This window comes from Neoarius graeffei, chromosome 1, assembly GCF_027579695.1.
Source record: "Neoarius graeffei isolate fNeoGra1 chromosome 1, fNeoGra1.pri, whole genome shotgun sequence".
Taxonomy (NCBI): Eukaryota; Metazoa; Chordata; class Actinopteri; order Siluriformes; family Ariidae; genus Neoarius; species Neoarius graeffei.
In genome coordinates this window covers 116,639,420-116,660,425 of record NC_083569.1, presented here as the reverse complement: position 1 = coordinate 116,660,425, position 21,006 = coordinate 116,639,420, and the positions used below count along the sequence as shown (strand labels likewise).

General features: G+C 40.4%; 1 pseudogene; it reads right to left on the bottom strand.

Annotated features, from left to right (window-relative positions):
* The window catches only part of LOC132886016 (B-cell receptor CD22-like), a 160,977-nt pseudogene that overhangs the window by 14,745 nt on the left and 125,226 nt on the right, over positions 1 to 21,006 (bottom strand).

Here is a 21,006-nt window from a genome sequence, read left to right as displayed (position 1 = left end):
ATTACAAAGTGGTAAATGCTTTACTGTCCCAAATTTTTGGACATGTGTTGCAAGAATCAAAATTGAAATAAGTGTTTACTTTGAAAAATAAATAAATAAATAAATAAATAAATGAAAAATAATATTAATGAGTGAAAAACTCAAATGTGCTGTTGTTTGGTTTTGAGTGTAATGCAGGTCAAAATTATTTACAAATCATTGTTTTCAGTTTTAATTTCAATTTCAACACGCCGTCCCAACGTTTTCTGACCTGGGTTTGTATTAATTACTGTGTATTTACATCTAGAGTATTTATAAGTTATTTATTGTCCAATCTATGTTGTATTTACACTGTAATCAAGTGAAGATGATTTCTTATATTTCTCATATTTGAGACTTCTAGTTTCAGAGACACTGTATTATACTGTACATGTACACTTAAGGAATAAATCACACCATGTTGTGTTGTTCCAGGAAAATAATCAGTGACGAGATGGAGTTTGTTACTACAGATGATTATTTCCTGATAACATCATGTACCGAAGTGTTTCATTCCTCCGATACTAAAGCAATTTGTCAAAGTCAAATGATTACCATTTTTTAATTTTTTATTGAACAACATCGCACTTTTTATCCATTTGTAGTTACCATTTATGTTGTGGAGCATCGACAAAACAAGTGTGTCCCTGTTATCACATGCGTTATATTGTAGCTATAAACAGGCATTTCCTCACCAGCCTTGATTTGTTTCTTTCTTATTTAGTTAATAAGGCAAAAAAGCAGCTTGTCCTCTTACAGATAAACTGCAAAGCATGAACTCCTCTGTCCTTTTCAGAAAACTTAAAGCATATACGCAGAGCCATGTCCTCACTTTCGTTTATAAATGCCTTGAGACCTCAAGAATGGCACAGGAATAGTTTTAAGCATTAACAATAAATCTCATTCATTCATTCATTCATTATCTCTAGCCGCTTTATCCTTCTACAGGGTCGCAGGCAAGCTGGAGCCTATCCCAGCTGACTACGGGCGAAAGGCGGGGTACACCCTGGACAAGTCGCCAGGTCATCACAGGGCTGACACATAGACACAGACAACCATTCACACTCACATTCACACCTACGGTCAATTTAGAGTCACCAGTTAACCTAACCTGCATGTCTTTGGACTGTGGGGGAAACCGGAGCACCCGGAGGAAACCCACGCGGACACGGGGAGAACATGCAAACTCCACACAGAAAGGCCCTCGCCGGCCCCGGGGCTCGAACCCAGGACCTTCTTGCTGTGAGGCAACAGCGCTAACCACTACACCACCGTGCCGCCCTACAATAAATCTAATATAGTAATTTTTATGATTAAAGTGATTCATATAGGTAGCGGTCTAAGTGAATGACCCTGGCATCCATAACGTCACAGCAGGAAGTCTATTGGTCTCATCACCACTTCCGCTATACTAAAACACAGAGCTGACTGCAACTCTGATCCTCCATTTTGAGCTAATTTATTGCCATGACATGTAGATGTGTTGCTGCACCTGCCAGCAACACAACAGAAGGTGGATTTACGTTGCATTCATGGTCCAAGAAATGTTCAAAATGCAAAGATTTGGACGTGTTTTGCAAGAAGTTCACGGGCACATTGGGCGCCTATGAAGTGGTCTCTCCTCCGCTCTGCCCATTTTACTGAAGACTCGTACGAAACCTCTGATCTGTTGAGGAGCGTTGGCTATAAGCCCGTATTGAAAGAGGGTGCAGTATCAACAATTAAAGAAAAAGAAAACTACAAGAAAAGGAAAGTATTTATTTTGTTCATTTATTTTTAAAAAAAGCAAAGTTCAGTTGCACCAGTCCTCCCGGAGTGAGCCGAAGGTTGTTGCTAAAACCCGGGATGGAATGGGACGTGACATATCGCTCGGGCAGTGACCTCCCCGCAGTTGTTCCTAAAACCGGTGACGTCCTGTTCCATCCCGGGTTTTAGTAATTGCCTGAGCCGAGCAGTAATTGTGGAATACTCCATATGGACAAAATAGAGAATGAGTGGAGCAGCCATCTTATTTCTGTGCTGGATATTGCTGCCATCTCGCCCTTACGTGGAAGAAGTGAATGAACGGAGAACTGAACGAACAACTGAAAGTCAGATTGTTTCAAAACAATCGGCCACAAGATTGGCCTTCAAGAGGCAAGAACACAGACGGGTAAATTCCGACTCTCATTTGGATACAAAACAACAAAAACAACACGTTGTTTACCTGCATTTAGATTAATACATGTAACTTGTATTGTGTGTTTCAGTTACCGGTATAAGATTATTTAATTTGCTTCAGAATGTGATTGTCTCAGTTCATCTGATTATTTAATTAGCCTTTTACGTTTTATCAGTGAAAATGCATGCATGTACATGTATGTTGCATAAGTTATAACACCTAATTTCCCTGAGGGAACCCGCCCAAAGAGATCAACAAAGTTTTATCTAATATAATATAAGGGTTGTTTTACAATCAGGGTACAAAGTTTGTGTCACAGGGGTCCAAAATTCAAACTGATTCAAACTCGTTCTTGTACCAGTTTTTAAGTGAAGGACAAGTTAAAGAACAGATAGGCATGTGTAATAGTTTGTATTATAACAAGATTAAGTGTAGCTTTAAGCAGGGCTGGGAGAAACAAATGAAGTGATTCTCGGAGAGGACATTTTTTTTGACAATTCAGAATCCACTACTTCCATAGTGCTTTTAAATATAAGGCTGTAAGCTTTGTGTTCGTTGTCTCTAATATTTATAACCCAATATCTTGACCACATTTTAGGATGAAAATAATCATTTTAGATATGTTATTTTATATTGAAAAATTAGCTGTCTCGGAGAGGACATTTTTTTGACACAATTACATACTAATTTGATCAAAATAGTCTGAAAACTTACTGGCATTCAACATTAAAACTTAACTATGTTTCCAATGATATGGAACCAAATATGTGTTTTATGGTATAAAGAATGATTTAAGTGCATCCCTTTTGGAGCTACCTGTTGTCAAAAAAGCACTTTTTCTAAATGGCATGAGTAATTTTGCTAAATATGACATACATTGCCATACATTCACCAAAAATAACGTTATCACCAAATTTTTTTTTGCATGGTAAATAGAGCTATCACAGGGCTACAATAAACAACCAAGTTTATTTAGTCAAGCCTTTTGATATTGAAGATAATAAGTGTTAAATGTGATTTTTAGCTTGCGTACCCTGATTGTAAAACAACCCATAAACTAATCTATCCTGTTTTAATGAGAGTCAACCCACAATCAATGAAGTCAAATCAGTCTTAGTTGAGCAAGTCGGTCATGGTATTTCTTACTTTCACCATAAATTTTTATTTATATGACTTTGGTCTATAGCTGTCAAAGGCCTCAGCCTTACAACCGGTTACCGCTGTGACGTCACGCACTCAGGGCTGGCTGGCTCAGCAGGGCAGCTCGAAAACCAACTTTGTGGTCGATTTTACCTCTCAAAAATATATACATTTTTTTATTCCCATTTATGCAGCATACAAGAGTCAAGGATGGAGATACTATCAAATCAAATCAAATCAAGTTTATTTGTACAGCGCTTTTAACAATAAACATTGTTGCAAAGCAGCTTTACAGAATTTGAGCGACTTAAAACATGAGCTAATTTTATCCCTAATCTATCCCCAATGAGCAAGCCTGTGGCGACGGTGGCAAGGAAAAACTCCCTCAGACGACATGAGGAAGAAACCTCGAGAGGAACCAGACTCAAAAGGGAACCCATCCTCATTTGGGCAACAACAGACAGCCTGACTATAATATTAACAGTTTTAACAGGTATAACCCTCAACTGTCCTCATGGGGCCGTCCTTCACAGGAGTGGGGCGATAAAACTCCGACCAGACACAGGGCACCAGGATGGATCAAGCAGGTCCGAGGGGCAGAAGAGGCCAGCATCTCAATCCCAGGATCAACATGTAACTCAGAGGGACAGATGGGGGGGGAGAGAGAGAGAGAGAGAGAGAGAGAGAGAGAGAAAGAAAACACGTTGTTAGGTATGCCCTAAAAATGACAAGTATTAAATCTGTGTGGTAGGCTCGCAGAGACGAGAGTCTTTACATCAGGCATAACACACAATGGCATGTTAATATGGTAAAATATATCATGATCTGCTCTGGCTGGATGCTTGATTGGGTGATGGGAGCACACTCCTCAGCAATGATGAGCTGCAGATGGGACCCTTAGGGCTGGCCAAGACAATTCAGTTACATTTCACCGGGTCTGGGACACGCGACAGAATGTCTGACGGCCGATTCCCTGTAGGCTACGATAGCCAGTCGAGGTCTCCACCGTCTCCACCAAAAGATTTCCTGTTGACTCCATGTAACTCAGAGGAACAGATTTGGGGTGGGGGGAGGGAAAGAAAACACAGGTGGTTAGGTATGCCCAATGTCACCTGAATAAGTAGGAACAGAATACATATTGCACCGAGTACAAGCAGGGACTCCGGCAACTAACTATGACAGCATAACTAAAAGGAGAGAGCCAGAAGGTAACACAGGCATGATGGAGCCCCGGGACATAAAGCAGCCAGCCACTACACCGTCAACAAACTCGAGTGAGCAAGCGAGTGGGGACTGACAGCATCCATACATCCCAGTTTACCAAAACACTCTATGTCTGAGGACCCTCCAGATCTACTCCTTTACCTCATAAACACCATTAACAAAAGGCTTGACTAAACAGATATGTTTTCAGCCTAGACTTAAATGCTGAGACTGTGTCTGATTCCCGAACATTACTTGGAAGGCTGTTCCATAACTGTGGGGCTTTGTAAGAAAAGGCTCTGCCCCCTGATGTAGCCTTCACTATACGAGGTACCAGCAGATAGCCTGCACCTTTAGGCGTGGCGGGTCATAGAGGAGCAGAAGTTCACTCAGGTACTGTGATGCGAGACCATTTAGTGCTTTAAAGGTCAATAGTAGTATTTTATAATCAATACGAAATTTGATTGGGAGCCAATGCAGTGTGGATAAGACAGGCGTGATGTGGTCATATTTTCTAGTTCTAGTAAGGACTCTTGCTGCTGCATTTTGAACTAACTGGAGCTTGTTTATGCACTTATTGGAACATCCAGACAGTAAGGCATTACAATAATCCAACCTGGAGGTAACGAAAGCATGGACTAGTTTTTCTGCATCATGCAATGACATTAAATTTCTTATCTTTGCAATATTTCTGAGATGAAAGAAAGCTATCCGGGTGATGTTATCAATGTGAGTTTCTATGTGAGATACTATCCACTCAGAAATGTATTTAAAAATAAAGGCTCTGCGTATCTCCCTTAAAGCTACAGCTTTAGCTCTGCCTGTTACAAAGTGCTGACACCGGAGACTCCTTCCATAAATTAAATTAATTTAAATAAACATCTTTGAACAGAAAACTTCACCATATCAACAATAATACACTTTTTTGTAGTTTTGTTAAATTGCATGTTTTTAATCTCTTTATCTTTGGGCTTAGATAGGGTGACCAGATTTCCCGAGTCTAAAACCAGGACACTTTGCGCGTGACCGTGATACTCGTGCATGCACACGCGTTTTGATGTAAACATGCGCCGGCTCAGACAGGTGCTTTTATCATTTTGTAGAAGCTCACTTTTATCAACATTTCAGAGAATAATCAAGTATTTTCTTGTTATCTACATGTACTTCCATCACAATTCAGTTAAAGTAAGAAAATCAGACAACAGATGTGATGATAGGGAATGGGCCAATAGCCTAAATTTCAACTGATTTATTTCACCTTTGTGAAAACGCCAAGAAAATGCATTGTTTACATATTAACATCAACATTTTATGCGATTAACTTTTTTTTAAACAATAGGCTATGCATTGTAACAGGAACGAGCGCATAAACCTAATCGTTGTCCCCTCCGAACCTTTACCCAAAATGCCTCTTTTTAATCTTAACCAGTGTCGGCTATTAACTATTTTGAAAACGTGAACCCTGAGTTGACAACAGCATCAAACAAGTCAAGACAATCTGTGATACAGATTAAAGACAGATGAAACAGATGAAAGACAACAAAAAATGTTTCAGAAACCCCTGGTGCAAATCCTACACAGGATCCTGTAGGATCCTGTAAGATCCTGTAGGATCCTATAGGATCTTATTTAGGAATGGGATCCTGAATAGGATCCTACATAGGAACAGGATCCTATTTAAGATCCTGAATAGGATCCTATGTAGAAATAGGATCCTGCACAGGATTACATTCCTATTTAAGATCCTAAGTAGAAATAGGATCCTATATAAGATCCTGTGCAGAATCCTAAATAGGATCCTAGAAGGAGCCAAAATCTTGGAAGTGATAGGATCTTGAACATGATCCTGTATAAGATCTTGAAAAAGTATCAGGATCCTGTAAAAGATCCTAAGTAGGATCCTGAATAAGATCCTAACTCAAATGCTTCAGGATCCTGAGTATGATCTTGTAGGATCTTAAACAAGATCTTGAGTAGGATCCCGAATGAGATCCTAACTCGAATGCTTCAGGATCCTAAGTAGGATCTTGTAGGATCTTAAACAAGATCTTGAGTGGGATCCTGAATAAGATCCTAACTCAAATGCTTCAGGATCCTGAGTATGATCTTGTAGGATCTTAAACAAGATCTTGAGTAGGATCCCGAATGAGATCCTAACTCGAATGATTCAGGATCCTGAGTAGGATCTTGTAGGATCTTAAACAAGATCTTGAACAGGATCCTGAATAAGATCCTAACTCAATTGCAGCAGGATCCTGTGTAGGATCTTGTAGGATCTTAAACAAGATCTTGAACAGGATCCTAACTGGATACCAACAGGATCCTGGGTATGTTCTTGTAGGATCTTAACAAGATCCTAAGTAGGATCCTGAATAAGATCCTAACTGGATACCAACAGGATCCTGAGTAGGATCTTGTAGGATCTTAAACAAGACCTTGAACAGAATCCTGAATAAGATCCTAACTCAATTGCAGCAGGATCCTTTGTAGGATCTTGTAGGATCTCAAACAAGATCTTGAACAGGATCCTAACTGGATACCAATAGGATCCTGGGTATGTTCTTGTAGGATCTTAACAAGATCCTAAGTAGGATCTTGAATAAGATCTTAACTGGATACCAACAGGATCCTGAGAAGGATCTTGTAGGATCTTAAACAAGACCTTGACCAGAATCCTGAATAAGATCCTAACTCAATTGCAGCAGGATCCTGTGTAGGATCTTGTAGGATCTTAAACAAGATCTTGAACAGGATCCTAACTGGATACCAACAGGATCCTGGGTATGTTCTTATAGGATCTTAACAAGATCCTAAGTAGGATCCTGAATAAGATCCTAACTGGATACCAACAGGATCCTGAGTAGGTTCTTGCCGAACAAATTCCCAATACTCTGATTCAGCAAATTCAGGGTAGCATGGAAACAAGGCTTGCTAGCCCTAAATTCTTGAATAGATAGTGCATTTAAAGTTTTTTTGCAAGATTTTTTTAAACTAAAATAAATATCCTTCTGTACAAGAGCAGAAGAGGGCTCACACATACTATATGTGATTTAGGGTTTAAATATAGCTAAACATGACCTTTATTTCAACAAACCATAATAATGTGAATATGGAAGACAATTTTAACTATTCCATGATAATATTTCAGAGTTACAGTTTTCATGAGTTTGCTTGAATAAAGTTATAAAGAGCAGTGTTCCATATTTATTCAACTATGAAACCTAGTACAATCAACAGCATGTTTGGTTGAAAAATAACCTTCATAATAATGTGATTCATCTAAAAGCCCTGGTGCAAATCCTGGCCAGGATCCTACCAGGATCCTAGCAGGATCTTACCAGGATCCTAACCAGGATCTTGTACAGGATCTGAAATATAATCCTAAAGGATCTTGTCCAAGATCCTACAGGATCCTGTACAAGATCATGTAGGATCCTGTAGGATATTGTATGATCCTATTCAAGAGCCTGTAGGATGTTGTAGGATCCTGTACAGGATCCTGTAGGATATTGTAGGATCCTGTAGGATATTGTAGGATCCTTCACAAAATCCTGTAGGATCTTACCAGGATCCTATAGGATCCTGTACAAGATCCTGGTTAGGATCCTACAGGATCGTGTACAAGATCCTACAGGATCCTGTTCAAGATCCTGTAGGATCCTATAGGATCCTACAGGATCCTACAGGATCTTGTACAGGATCTTGTAGGATCTTGGACAAGATCCTTTAGGATTATATTTCAGATCCTGTACAAGATCCTGGTTAGGATCCTGGTAAGATCCTGCTAGGATCCTGGTAGGATCCTGGCCAGGATTTGCACCAGGGAACACAGCCACCCAACCCACCCACCCTAAAGAAGATGCCATTTTATGCATATATTTACATGATGAGTGAATTTGCTTCAGTAGCGCTTTATTGCCCGAGAGCCTGCTGGGGAAACTGCGAGTATTGTTGAAATTGGCCCGGGTAATGAGCAAGGCTTCGAGAGTAGGCATGGTCATGCGATTCCTCTCATCAGTCAGATGTTACTCATGAGTGAAAATATTGGCTCAGCTGGAGCATTGGTGCCAGGTAGGCACATGGCAAACTGGCAAAGCTGGCTGACATTGCTGTAAGGAATCTCCCTACTTTTGAAGTGCGCGAACATCTCCACCCGGCGCTCATCCGTTCGGCATTGTCGCGCAGTAGTTGACAACCACTAGCGAAAAAAAAACGTTATAACGCGGCCTCTATATTGCAAGATGGTACAAATAGATACATTGTAAGGTTGACTGAGCACACACACACATTGATGCTGAATTGCTAGAAGCTTTATTGACATCTCGTTGGCTATATATGATCGCTGTAACCGGGACAGTTTGTTAGTGTTTGGTGTAAACTGGGACATTTCAGCGTCCCGACGGACCTTTGTCGGGACTGGGGACACACAACTCAAAATCGGGACTGTCCCGTTCAAACCGGGATGTCTGGTCACGCTAGGCTTAGATTATGTGAAGCATCCACCATACAAGTCCCTCTGAATGAGCTGTTACTATAGAAACAGTACCATATTAGGATGAGTGTGTGGCACACCTAAAATAGGGTGACCACATTTAGGTGGTAAGACTCCTTTAATTAGTATTATAATTATTTTTGTTCATGTATACATTTATGTTTTGAATTAAAAGTCGTATATTGCCTTGAGGTGCTTCGCTTATGTTGGAAATGGGAGGGGCGGAACGTTTGTGTTGTCACTAGTTGCTCCGGGGAACAGTAAGGGAGCGGAACGGATGCTGTTTCCTCAGAAGCAATCTGGGAAGGAAACAAGGTGCATTGTGTCCTCATTCCTCTGCTTTATACAGGTAAATATATTTGTTTTACCTGCTTTATTCAGGTATATTTGTTTCCACGGTCTCCCATCCCTGGGACCCGTAACAAGTGCACTGTCAGAGCTGCTGTTATAGAAAATTAATCAACACCTTTTGACCAATCAGAATCCAGAATTCAACAGTTACATGGAATAATGTTATAGTGAGTATTTCTGCACTTCTCTGTTTCCATACAGGTATAAACACCTTTATAAGAGATTAGGAATGTGTTCATCCTTCTCATCATCACTGAATGGTTTATTATAATAATAATATTTTGTGAAATAAAAGTTTTATCACCTGTATCTCACATATGAGAGTGAATCTCTCCCTGATAAACACACACTCAACTGTTTTACTGACTTTACTGAGCCTTGTTCGACCTCACTGACCACAAATAACACCTACCTTTTAACCCTTGTAGGGTCTTCGTTTTTGTGTTACACAGGGGTAGCTGCTGGGTCGGGTTGACCCATGGCATTTTTGGGTCCTTAATTCAACCTATTGAAACCTTTTTTTGTTAAAATACTCAGCAGATGTTTACTTCATCCCATTTGCAAGTAATATAAACAAAACTTGTTACATTTGTTCCCTTCACCTGTGTTAAATCATATGATTATGAATAGAAATGCTACTCGTTTTTGTTTATTTTTTTATTAAAATGTAAAAACATAAGGAATTGCATCATAAAACAGCCACAACTGACAATTATCAACAAATTGACAAATTAAGCAAGTTTGCCCAGAACTATTTCATCAGAAATTTAACCTTATCAGGTCAGTTTACACTATATCTGCCTGAACAACATTTAACACTAGAAGTCCCAGACAGGGGCCATTTGGCCTTTTTACCTAGAAAACCCACAAGAGGGCCAATTGGCCCCAAGTCCTCCCTGTAGACATTCATTTTGTTTTGGAAATGTGGCTGTTAGTTACCTTACAGCTTAGAAATGAAATCTTACAATGCCTGTTGAATGTTGAATCTCTGCATCTTCGTTCCTTGGAGAGGAGCTTCTTTCACCACAAAATTCTTGAGGGAACTGAAGCGATAGTCCATGTGCACTGAGGTATTTATCCATCAAACAATTGTCTGGTTGCAGTCACATGAGTCGTTATGGTCACATGGGACATTCACATGTTCACATTTTAGAATAGAATGCGTTTTTATTCCTCATTCTCACATTCACACAGAAGTAGCCAACATGACTTCACCACTGAAGTGTGAAGTGTGTGATATGTGACCCCCTCACCCCACACACTGCCACTAACAGCCTCATTACCATAACAAAATGAGTGATTAGTCTATTGGGGAAAAGCGGTCGGGCCAAATGGCCCCTATGTGGGTCTTCTAGGTAGACAGAAAAATGCTGGGACTGCTAGGCCCTTTGAACACAGCCATTTTCATGCCAGGCTATACCACACATGAGGAGCAGAGTTTCACTGTGTGCATATTTTGACATCCATATGTTGTCATTTTCAAGCTGCTGACAGTCTGATCCTATGCCTGGCTGCTCAGTGGCTGATCTTGTGACTTCCTGCTGGCGGGCTGGTCCTGAAGTTCTCTTTCGTTTTGATGCAGGCTGACGGGCTGGTCCTACGGCTGGCTCCACACAGGCTGGTCCTGGCGCCAACTGTTCAGAGGCTTGTCCTCGCCGCTCATATCGTCCAGGCTGCTGAAGGTCTGGTCCTGAGGCTATTTTACTTTTTGGACCTGGCTGATGCTCATCCTCTTCTTCAAACTCAGTGTCAGACTCTGAATTTTCAGAAATATGATCCTCATTTTCTGAAACTTCTTCCTCTGCATCATCTTCAAATCCTTCTGTCTCTTCCAGTATCAATTCCAAAGCAGTTTGAACTGAAAATCGCTTTGCCATCTTGTGTGGTATGGAACCACACTGACCGAGATATTTATACTGTCTCCCCAAGATTCTTTCCTGCAGGGCAGAGGGTGAAATGTTGCAAGAAATGTTGCAACCTAGTGTGGGAACAGCACTGGTGGCTCACACTAAGCTCATCATTCACCTGCTTTACTCTCTCCCTCCCCCTCTCTCACACACACTCTCTCCCTCCCCCTCTCTCACACACACTCTCTCACACACACACACACACACACACACACACACACACAGAAAGGCCCAGAAAGGAGGTAGGGGAAATGAGGGTACACAGGACCTATGATTTCCACACTTTAACTAGCCCTGGGTCCAGTGGACCCGAAGACCCTGTATGTAATACAAATGTGTAGGGGGGGATGTGGGGGGGGGGTCAATTATTTTTTTTCCTGATTTATGTTCCTCACAGAAAATGAGCCAAGGCCAATGAATCTCAGTTTGAAAAAATATTTATTTGTATCATTTTCTTAAGATGAAAACTGAAAACGGGTCAGCACCGACCCGAAGACCTTACAAGGGTTAAAACTTATTTCAAGATTATTTAAAACATTATAGAATAACATGGAATTGCTATAATTATGCAGTATTTTTATTCACACCCCTCCTAACTTCAAACCTGTTGAAAAAAGGTGAAAAATTTATGCTGTACCTCTTACTGTAATCCTGACTTCATTACTGTAGTCTGTGTAGTAGTAGTTTGTGTTCCGCCTGCGTGCGATACACCGATACCCGGTTTCTCCTGCAGTATCAACTGTCACTCTGAGTGTGTTGGTGTTTGTAGCTCCAGTGTTCACAAACTGCCAATACTGATTATATTTGTCCCAGAGAAACTGCCATCCAGCCCCCTGCTGCAGCTCACAGCTCAGAGTGATGGTGTCTCCAGTGTAGACGGAGCTCTGAGGATTCACTCTCACAGTCGCTTTGGGTTTTTCTGTTGGTATGAAATGATGAAGGTGTCAGAGCTGCTTTTCACTTCACAACAGAAGCAACAAATTCACTGTGTTCATTCAGTGCTTTCAGAAATATTTCTAACATAAACATTTATATTTTTTTCGCGGTCCAAATCCTGCGCTCTGATTGGCTGGCGAGCGGGTCTGTATCCTAAATGTTTGCCAGCATTTCTCAGGAGAATAGCATTAATTTTACAGCATGGATAGCGATAACGACAGTGTTCACAGCGAGAGCGAGTTTCACTACCCTGAGGAAGAAGAAATAAAATAAAACATTTCAGCAGAAAGCTAAAAACCTCTAACTTGCTCACAGTTTGATCTCATTAGTTAATGAGGCCCATTTTGGACCATGTTATCCTCATACGTAACATTACGTTCGGTAAAAACTTTAAACCAGTACAATCTCTTCTTCAAAGTTTCACCAAATGGCTTTATGTATGCAATATAAAGGTCATAATACTGGATAACTTTGGTTGAGCAAAAACATGGCTGAATCCTGAATGACTCCTATTTGTATAAATAGGGCACTACATAGGCGGCAGAATGTAGTGTTTTTCCTGCCATGGAAGTGCACTTGTATACCGAGGAGGAAGCCATTTGCATTACAGCCGTGAATGAGGATTCAAAATGGCGGCTCGGCTCGGTTTTCCCCTTTTGGGCGCTCTCGCTTTCTGTTAGAATTTGGGAAAGAAAAAATAAATATATTATTAACCAGCTTAAGGTCAGTTCTTATGGTGAAATACCGTGACCGTCAATCAAATTCATTGATCATGAGATAAGATGTTGAAGTCGATCTCAGGGTCCATTTATAAAAATGACAGAACACTGTTGCTGAAAATAATTGGGTTGAGATGTAACTTAAAATGGAAGTTTGACACTTTTCCCATAGAGTAACATAGAAATGGGTGGGGTTACAACTGTACTGCAGCCAGCCACTAGAAGGCCTCAGAGACAATTTTGGCTTTACTTTTGAATCCCTGTTACTATAACAACCCATATATATCACCTGGCTGTGCCTGTTCATACTGGGGCATTTTTAGTTCCAGTATTGATGCATCTCTAAAGTAAAGGGATTTTTATGTCGAATTAAAGAACCACAGTGAAACTCATGTAAAACTATGTATTCACGTCAGAAGTTTTGTTGGTCATTGTTTTCTTATTTTATTACCATTATTTATCTGAAATGAACATAATTCTTGTGAATGATTATTAATCAGCTAGTAACAAATTCTACACAACCTTTATAACCCCATAGAAAGAAGAAATTACACAATATAAAGGATGAAGAGTATACAGTATAAATCACCTTGAACATGGGCCACTGGTATCAGTGAAACCAGCACTAAAAAGGGAACAGAAACAGAAAACATGACGTAAATCTGAAAATTATTCAGTCTGTTCATGGAAAAAGCACACTGTAGACACAAATGATTCAGTCTTACTCAGAAAATCTAAACTACCAGCTGTAAGAAATTCAAAAGTGACTATTCTGCTCATTAATGCCTTTATTTAATGAAAATTGCTTTATTTAAAGCAAATATTATGATTAAAAGTGTGATAATCTCAGCACTGGGACATAAACCCATGTCCTAATGACACAAACTCATCACTCAGGACATTCAGACTGCAGATGGAGAACTTACCCATCACTCACTCTAATGAAGACACAAAGAGAACATTTACTCACAGAGCATCACCGGGAGTGGACTGAGCTCCATCCTGTAACTCTAATGACTGACTGAGTGAGGTGTGGTGAGTGTTCAAGTCTCAACACTTCCTGTGGTTTCTCGCTTTCAATCACACTATAAGGAAAGAAAGAGAGGATGAGTGTATCCCAGATCTTTAACTTCTCTTTTAGTGTGTACAGGCACTGTATCTGCTCTTCCTTCCTCTTTCCAGAAAAATCTTCAATACTTTTTGTTTTTCTCAAACTCTCACATACAAATAGAGCACACAGTAGAGACTCCACTGCATTAAATCAAGAGAAGCTGAAAGCTTGACAAGCTACAATTTCTAGGTCGCTAATCTTTCATCCAAGTTCAAGCTCCTTTGAGTTTAGTGTTTAATTTTCGAGACAAACAACAATTCACTCACCTTCACACCTACAGTCAATTTAAAGCCACCTATTATTCAAAACCTGGATGTTTTTGGATGATGGGGGAAACCGGAGCAAACCCACACAAACACAGGGAGAACAAGCAAACTCCACACAGAAAGGCCCCCATCAGCCACTGGCCAGTGGGCTCGAACCCAGAACCTTCTTGCTATGAGGCAATAGTGTTAACCACTACACCACCATGCCAGGCTATGCAGGTGTGAATAATATTTATTTCTGTATATAGTTTCTCAGAAGCCCAATCCATGTGTGTATTATTATTGGTCTTCTGTACTGGTTTATAGATAGAGTAGTAAATATCAAAACAGTTCACCTGAAAGAAAAAGTGGAAATAAATTAAGAGTGTTTGTTTTAGCATAAATGTTTAAGACAGATCACTTGTGATGTGCAAATCAATTATAATTACTCCAGAGGGAGGTAATACATAAACTCACAGAACACTTTACAGACATCCCAACCTGACAAAATTAATTTCAGGGACACCCCCTGCCAAGAAAATTTTGGATTTGGTTGATGTGATTTCCTGCATTCTGGTGGATTTTGGGGTGGCCTTTTGGAGATGAACAAGACCTGAATTCACTCAATTCACTCAGATTCATAGCCAACACCCTGACTTGGGGACTTAGCTGCCCCCAACCCATACAGTAAACTATGATAATTACAATGTGTCATATATTAAGCTCCTTACTGTTTGAATCTGGACACCCCACCCCCCATAAATAAGGAAGGATGACCAGGATAGATAGATACTGTAGATATTTCACCACAGAAAATTCCTTTACTTAGATACCAAAACACAAATGAATATAACAGAACAATGAATGAATTGCATGAATGACAATGAATGCAATTGTACACATAGGCCTAGGCCTAAAGGGCTCTTTCCTTTCCTCTGTTCTATGCCTGTTCCTTTTGCAAGCTTTCATTGTATTTCGAGGCTACTTGCTTTGCAGATTTGAGCAATTTTCCAGACACCTCCACCTCGTAGCACTCTGTGTCAATAAACTTGTTAATCTTACAAGACATCAGATTCACAAGTGTGTGGTGAGACATCTGACCCCTAAATTCTGTTTTGATGTGACGCACCATGCTGAATGCCCTTTCCCCATCGCAATTAGAATTTGGCAGCACCAATAGCAGCTTCATCAGCTGACAGAGCTCCCTGAATCTCAACTGCCCTGTGCTCACAGATGTGACTTTGGACAGCTTCCCCTAGCACTCATCAACTGGTAAATTCTTATAATTTGGCACCAGTGCTTCCAGGTTAGATGGCACATAATCCAGAACTTCTAAATGGAGCTGTTCTCTGGCATCTGCCTTCATTACATTTGGAAATCTTTCTGCCAAAGTCAAAATCTGCTCTGGTTTCACATCATGGTTCTCAGGATTGACCACTGACAGATTCATCAAGATTTGATCTCTCACTGGGAATTTTTCCTTTATTTTTTGAAAGCTTCTGACACAGAATGCTCTCCCCCCTCTGTAGAATTGCTTTGTCTTGTGACTGGAGAGTGCTGATTTTCACATCAGAAAATCACATATTTGATGGAAGATGGATATGATGTGTTAATAGTACCTGAAGATACAGTATTAATTGAACAGCGGACATTTTGCTCATGTTGTGAGAGAATCTCTTTCAGAGCCTATAAACACAGAAAAACCCGATGAGTTAGTTGAGAGAGATAACAGGATGGTGTGTCCATTCATTTGGACTGTAGATGGCTCTGGCAAAACCAGAGGCGGAGGTTTGTGCATTTATAGAAATAGAGCTTGGTGTACAAACTCTGTTGTCGCCGAGAGACACTGCTCACCTAATGTGCAGTTTCTCATGGTTAAATGTAGACCTTTTTATCTCCCAAGAGAACTCACATCAGTGATAGTTACTGCTGTATACACCACCAGATGCTAATGTTAAGCTTGCACTGGGAGAATTGCATTCAGCCATTAGCAAACAGCAGGAAATGCACCCAGAGGCTGCCTTTATTTTTGTGGGTGACTTCAATCACTGCAACTTGAAGACAGTACTTCCCAGACTGCATCAACATGTTACCTGCCACACAAGAGGAAATAAGACACGGGATCATGTTTTTTCAGTGGACAAAAAGGCAACGACAAGATTCAGAAATATACAGGGAAGTTTATCACAGAGTGATAAATAAATTAATTTTGTAATGGCTTTTTCCTTCGCGCCAATTCCGTGATGATTGTAGGGACCTTAAAATTTCAAACAGGTTCAGTTCACCTTAAAATCAGCTCTCTGTATAGGGACACCGCAAGAATATCATAGGTTTTGGAATTTTGAAAAAAAAAAAGTATGGTTGCAGAAATACGATGATTTTAGTAAAATAAATTAAAATAAATAAATAAAAATAACGGTAATTGTGTGTTGACCCCCAGTACACACACACACCTCTACTTAACATTGTAGCACAAAATAGAAAGGGTGTATATGGTCCTAATTGGTTCTGTTAGAACCAGAAAAGGTTGTAGTTTTATGAGCGACTTAGTTTTGGAGCTGAATCCGAACAAATTCCTGCCTGTTGTGCGACACCTGCTCCTGCCGCTCCAGCACTGTAAAATGAAAGTAATTTATTGCCATTATTTAGCCTTGTGCCTCGCAAGTGAGCTTACAAAGATGATAATTACAAAGACACTGCTTTATCATAACTGTGAAAGTTGAACACCAAAACAAAAAACGATGATTTGTACCATGTATTCATTTCCTGGGTTCCAGAAAATGCCTGGAGCAGCTGTTACTCTTCTTCATGCTCTATGCACTGACTAACTGGTCGAAAGGTTTGGGATGAAGCTTGCTCACTTGCTCTAGATTCCGTGAGATTGTATGTAATGTGCGGGCATCAGGGAGCCGCTATCAATATGCGCGAGACTCCTGGAACTTCTGGGAGACTTGGGATGTCTGAGTTTATGAGGAAAACCTGCTTATTCATGCAATTATCCATCATCCAATCAAGTGACAGTAGCACAGTGTAATAAATCATGCAGATACAGGTGGGGTCACAGCTAGGAATTCTGGGCTCCTCTGGAAGAATAGTGCAGTCGGACTAATGAACAAATATACAGGGACATTCAATAGGGGAAAATGTGTTCTTAGAAATCTCATCTCATCTCATTATCTCTAGCCGCTTTATCCTGTTCTACAGGGTCACAGGCAAGCTGGAGCCTATCCCAGCTGACTATGGGCAAAAGGCAGGGTACACCCTGGACAAGTCGCCAGGTCATCACAGGGCTGTTCTTAGAAATGTTAAAGTCAGTTCTTTATTAACACTGTGTGCTCTCAGTTCACAGTTCACACTTGAAACTACTAATAGTACCTACTATTATTAGCATGAGCATGCCCAGTACATAAGATGAGCCAACCTCGTTGACTTGGTATTGAAAGCTAAGGTAGGTAATTTTTGAGAAACCAGATTTTGAAAGTATCCAACTGAAAAATCCCACCCCCTCCCTTTAGCCCTCCCTCCAAAAACATGTGAAAGTGCACTGTAATTGGATCAGACTCCAGCTCAGAATGAAACATGGACTGTGGAACACATTTTGAATTGGTCAGGCCCAACAGTTCCCCAACCAATAAAATAAAATATTTTTAGTGAATTTAATTGGCTTGTAGAGCAGTCACATGAATTCAAATGTTTCTTTGTTTGTTTCTTTATTTCTAATCACATTTTCCTTTGCAACTGATTCGAAGACGCATTGGCGAAATGGTGGATTTCTCAGGTATGTTTATAACTTATAATTTCTCCTTTTCTACCTTTATCATTCACTTCATGTGTGAAGATTTTTGAAAATAAATACAGATATATAAATACAGATACATCCGCCATTTCGCACGTGAATTTCTTTCGGCAGTGACCAACTTGAGTCCAAAAAACTCTTTTATGACCAATGATTCACTTTAACTTACAACAGAAGTTAAAACCACAAACTTTTTCCAAGTACACACGAAAATGCGGGTCAAAAAAGACCGTAGAAAAGGTAAAAACAGCTATTACAGAAATGGATTACTTCGCATCGCCAGTCAAACTCTTATGGTTGTCAAGGAATGTCAAGTTAGCTTGCCCACCACGGGCTTGTTGCTATGGGGAAAACTGACGTGTGACCAATTCCTGCAACTGGCCTATTGGATCAGACTCCAGCTTAGAATGAAACATGGACTGTGGAACACATTTTGAATTGGTCAGGCCCAACAGTTCCCCAACAAATAAAATTAATAATTTTTTTCGTGGTCTGGTTTCCATCAAATCAGGCACTCTGATTGGCTCGCAAGCGGTCCAGAATCCTCTGATATGGACCCTGGTTACGGACCTTTGGCGACTCGCTCGTTCACAACAACAAACATAGTAGCAATTTTTGGCAACATTTATTTTTGCGTTTCTCAGTATAATAGTGTAGCGCCCCCATGCCTACATTACTGGCATGACATCCAAAACATCTAAAATCAACCTTCCAACTTTGGGGCGCCCTGAGTTCTTATCATTTATGGTGATAAAACAGCAGTAGTTTTTATCGGATTGGTTATGAGTATTGTTACCTATTACCTTGTAAATACACTGTAAATATACCTTTTAGACTGATTTAAACCAGTAAAATGTCACCATGAAATAATGAAATTCAAATGACATGTCTTTTTACCTTTTACTAGAAAATAGATTATTTACAATCAAATTACAAATGAATAAAGCATGAAATGAAACTCCCTTGTTGTTGTTTGTTAATAAACTGAAAAGACACACTCTCAGAGCTAGTTACCACTTAAAAGTAAACTTAGAATTGCTCTTATAACAAATAAGACACAGTAATATTGTCACCTTATCACAATAACCTTCAAAGGGAAAAAGTTCTCCTTTAGATTTCACAGTTCCCCTTTAAAATGAAAAATCACCCTTTAAACTCAAAGTCCTTAGAGTCAAAGTCACTCTTTCAAATGCAATAGGAAATGAAATAGGAAACCCAAGGAAATGCAATCGAAATGCAAATGTCTCAGTCACATGTACATGCCCTAAACTATGCCGGCTTTAAAATAACTAAAGGGACTCAAAATATACCCAGTTGCAGGCCTGAACGTCGCTTGGGTGCGTTGGGGCCTGGAAAATAAACACTGGCCGCTTCACTCGGCGAGCTAAATAAAATGAAAATGATCTGTACCTGATCGTTGAGACAAAAAGTAGAAGAAGCAGTTGCGAGTGTTCACTTGCTCACTGCATGTAGCGCAGCTGAAGCATGGGCCCAGTCGTAGCGTGTTCCTAGCTGATCACGTGCCTCCCGCATGGATAACAGCAGCGTTGAATGTCCCGTCTCCCCACCGCGTTTGCTGGTTTTGACCGTCTTGTTTAAACGAATCCCAACTCCTCCGGTGTACCGGACAATTCTAGCACTTAGTAGTTTCACAAACACAGCCAACGGGTAGCACAATAACGTTGAAGCAACACTTCTAACTGTAACTGAAACTAGTGTGCGTTTGCTCTGGTCACTAACGGCTTTCCACGACAGTCGGTCATTAAAACTCACATGGAACCTCAAAAGGAAAGTGTCCCGTCTCACACAGCAAAGCCCCCTGCTTCATTAATGCTCTAGCCGAACACTTGGCAGCAGAAATCTTCCCCAAAGCCTGGGAAAGTTCAGACTTTAGCATAGCTAACAGGAAGAGACAAACTACCCGACTGTCCCCTTCACTATCCTCCAACGAACTGAATACGTTGTGTTGCGCTCTCTACTTCCTACTCTGCAACAGTTTAGGGGTCACAATTCTTGACCAATCAGAAGTTAGGAAAATAATTCGTCACATTATTAGAAACAGAAATGAAATACAAATTCTTAGAAACAAAAACATATTGGCATAGGACATTTACAAGTTCCAGCACTTCCACTTCCAAACGTTCTCTCTCATTTTACATTTTAACCCTTTAATAACTCCCATGAATTTAAACCTTCCAATGAACTGAATCTAAACATAGCACAGGGCTACACTCTCCCCCACTTAAATGGGTTACATGTCCCCATGAAACGTAGTTCCCATGAAACATGAATGAAACACAAAATCAAATGAAACAAGAGATTAAATGAAAAATTCCTTCTAGCCAATCTTTATGACCACACCCCTATGCACTATGGTCAAAGGCTGGTCTTTAGGCTTCCCTGCCTCTTCATATGTTAGTCTGATAACTGGCTTAATAGCCCTCTTTTCACGTCTAGGGGAAGTTCTCTGGGGTTGGACTTCCTTGTCCACTCGTATGGGAGAATGTTTTGCAGGTTCTGCTCTACACATTGGTTCAATAGGCGCTTCTACCTCATCGGCAGCATCAGCCGCTTCACCACTAGTGTCTGCAATGATATCTGACATCACATCACAATCATTCTCTTCATCATGATCAGACACACTGTCCTGCTCATCAGCAGTGTTCTGTACTTCTATCTCTTGATCTCTCTCAGAGATAGGATCTTCAAGATCGTCAGGTTCTGATCTCCATCTTAGCATAGGCTGGTAGTCAGACTCAGAGTCACTAGATTCTTCACCCAGCGAATAACCTGCATTGTCTTGAGACCTCTTGACATGTGATTGACGTGTCCCTGACTCCCTCTGACTCCTAGTCATAGGTCTTGTGATTCGTTCTTGAACATCTGACTCCTTGGAGATTCTCACCAAACTCCCAATTGGCAAAATG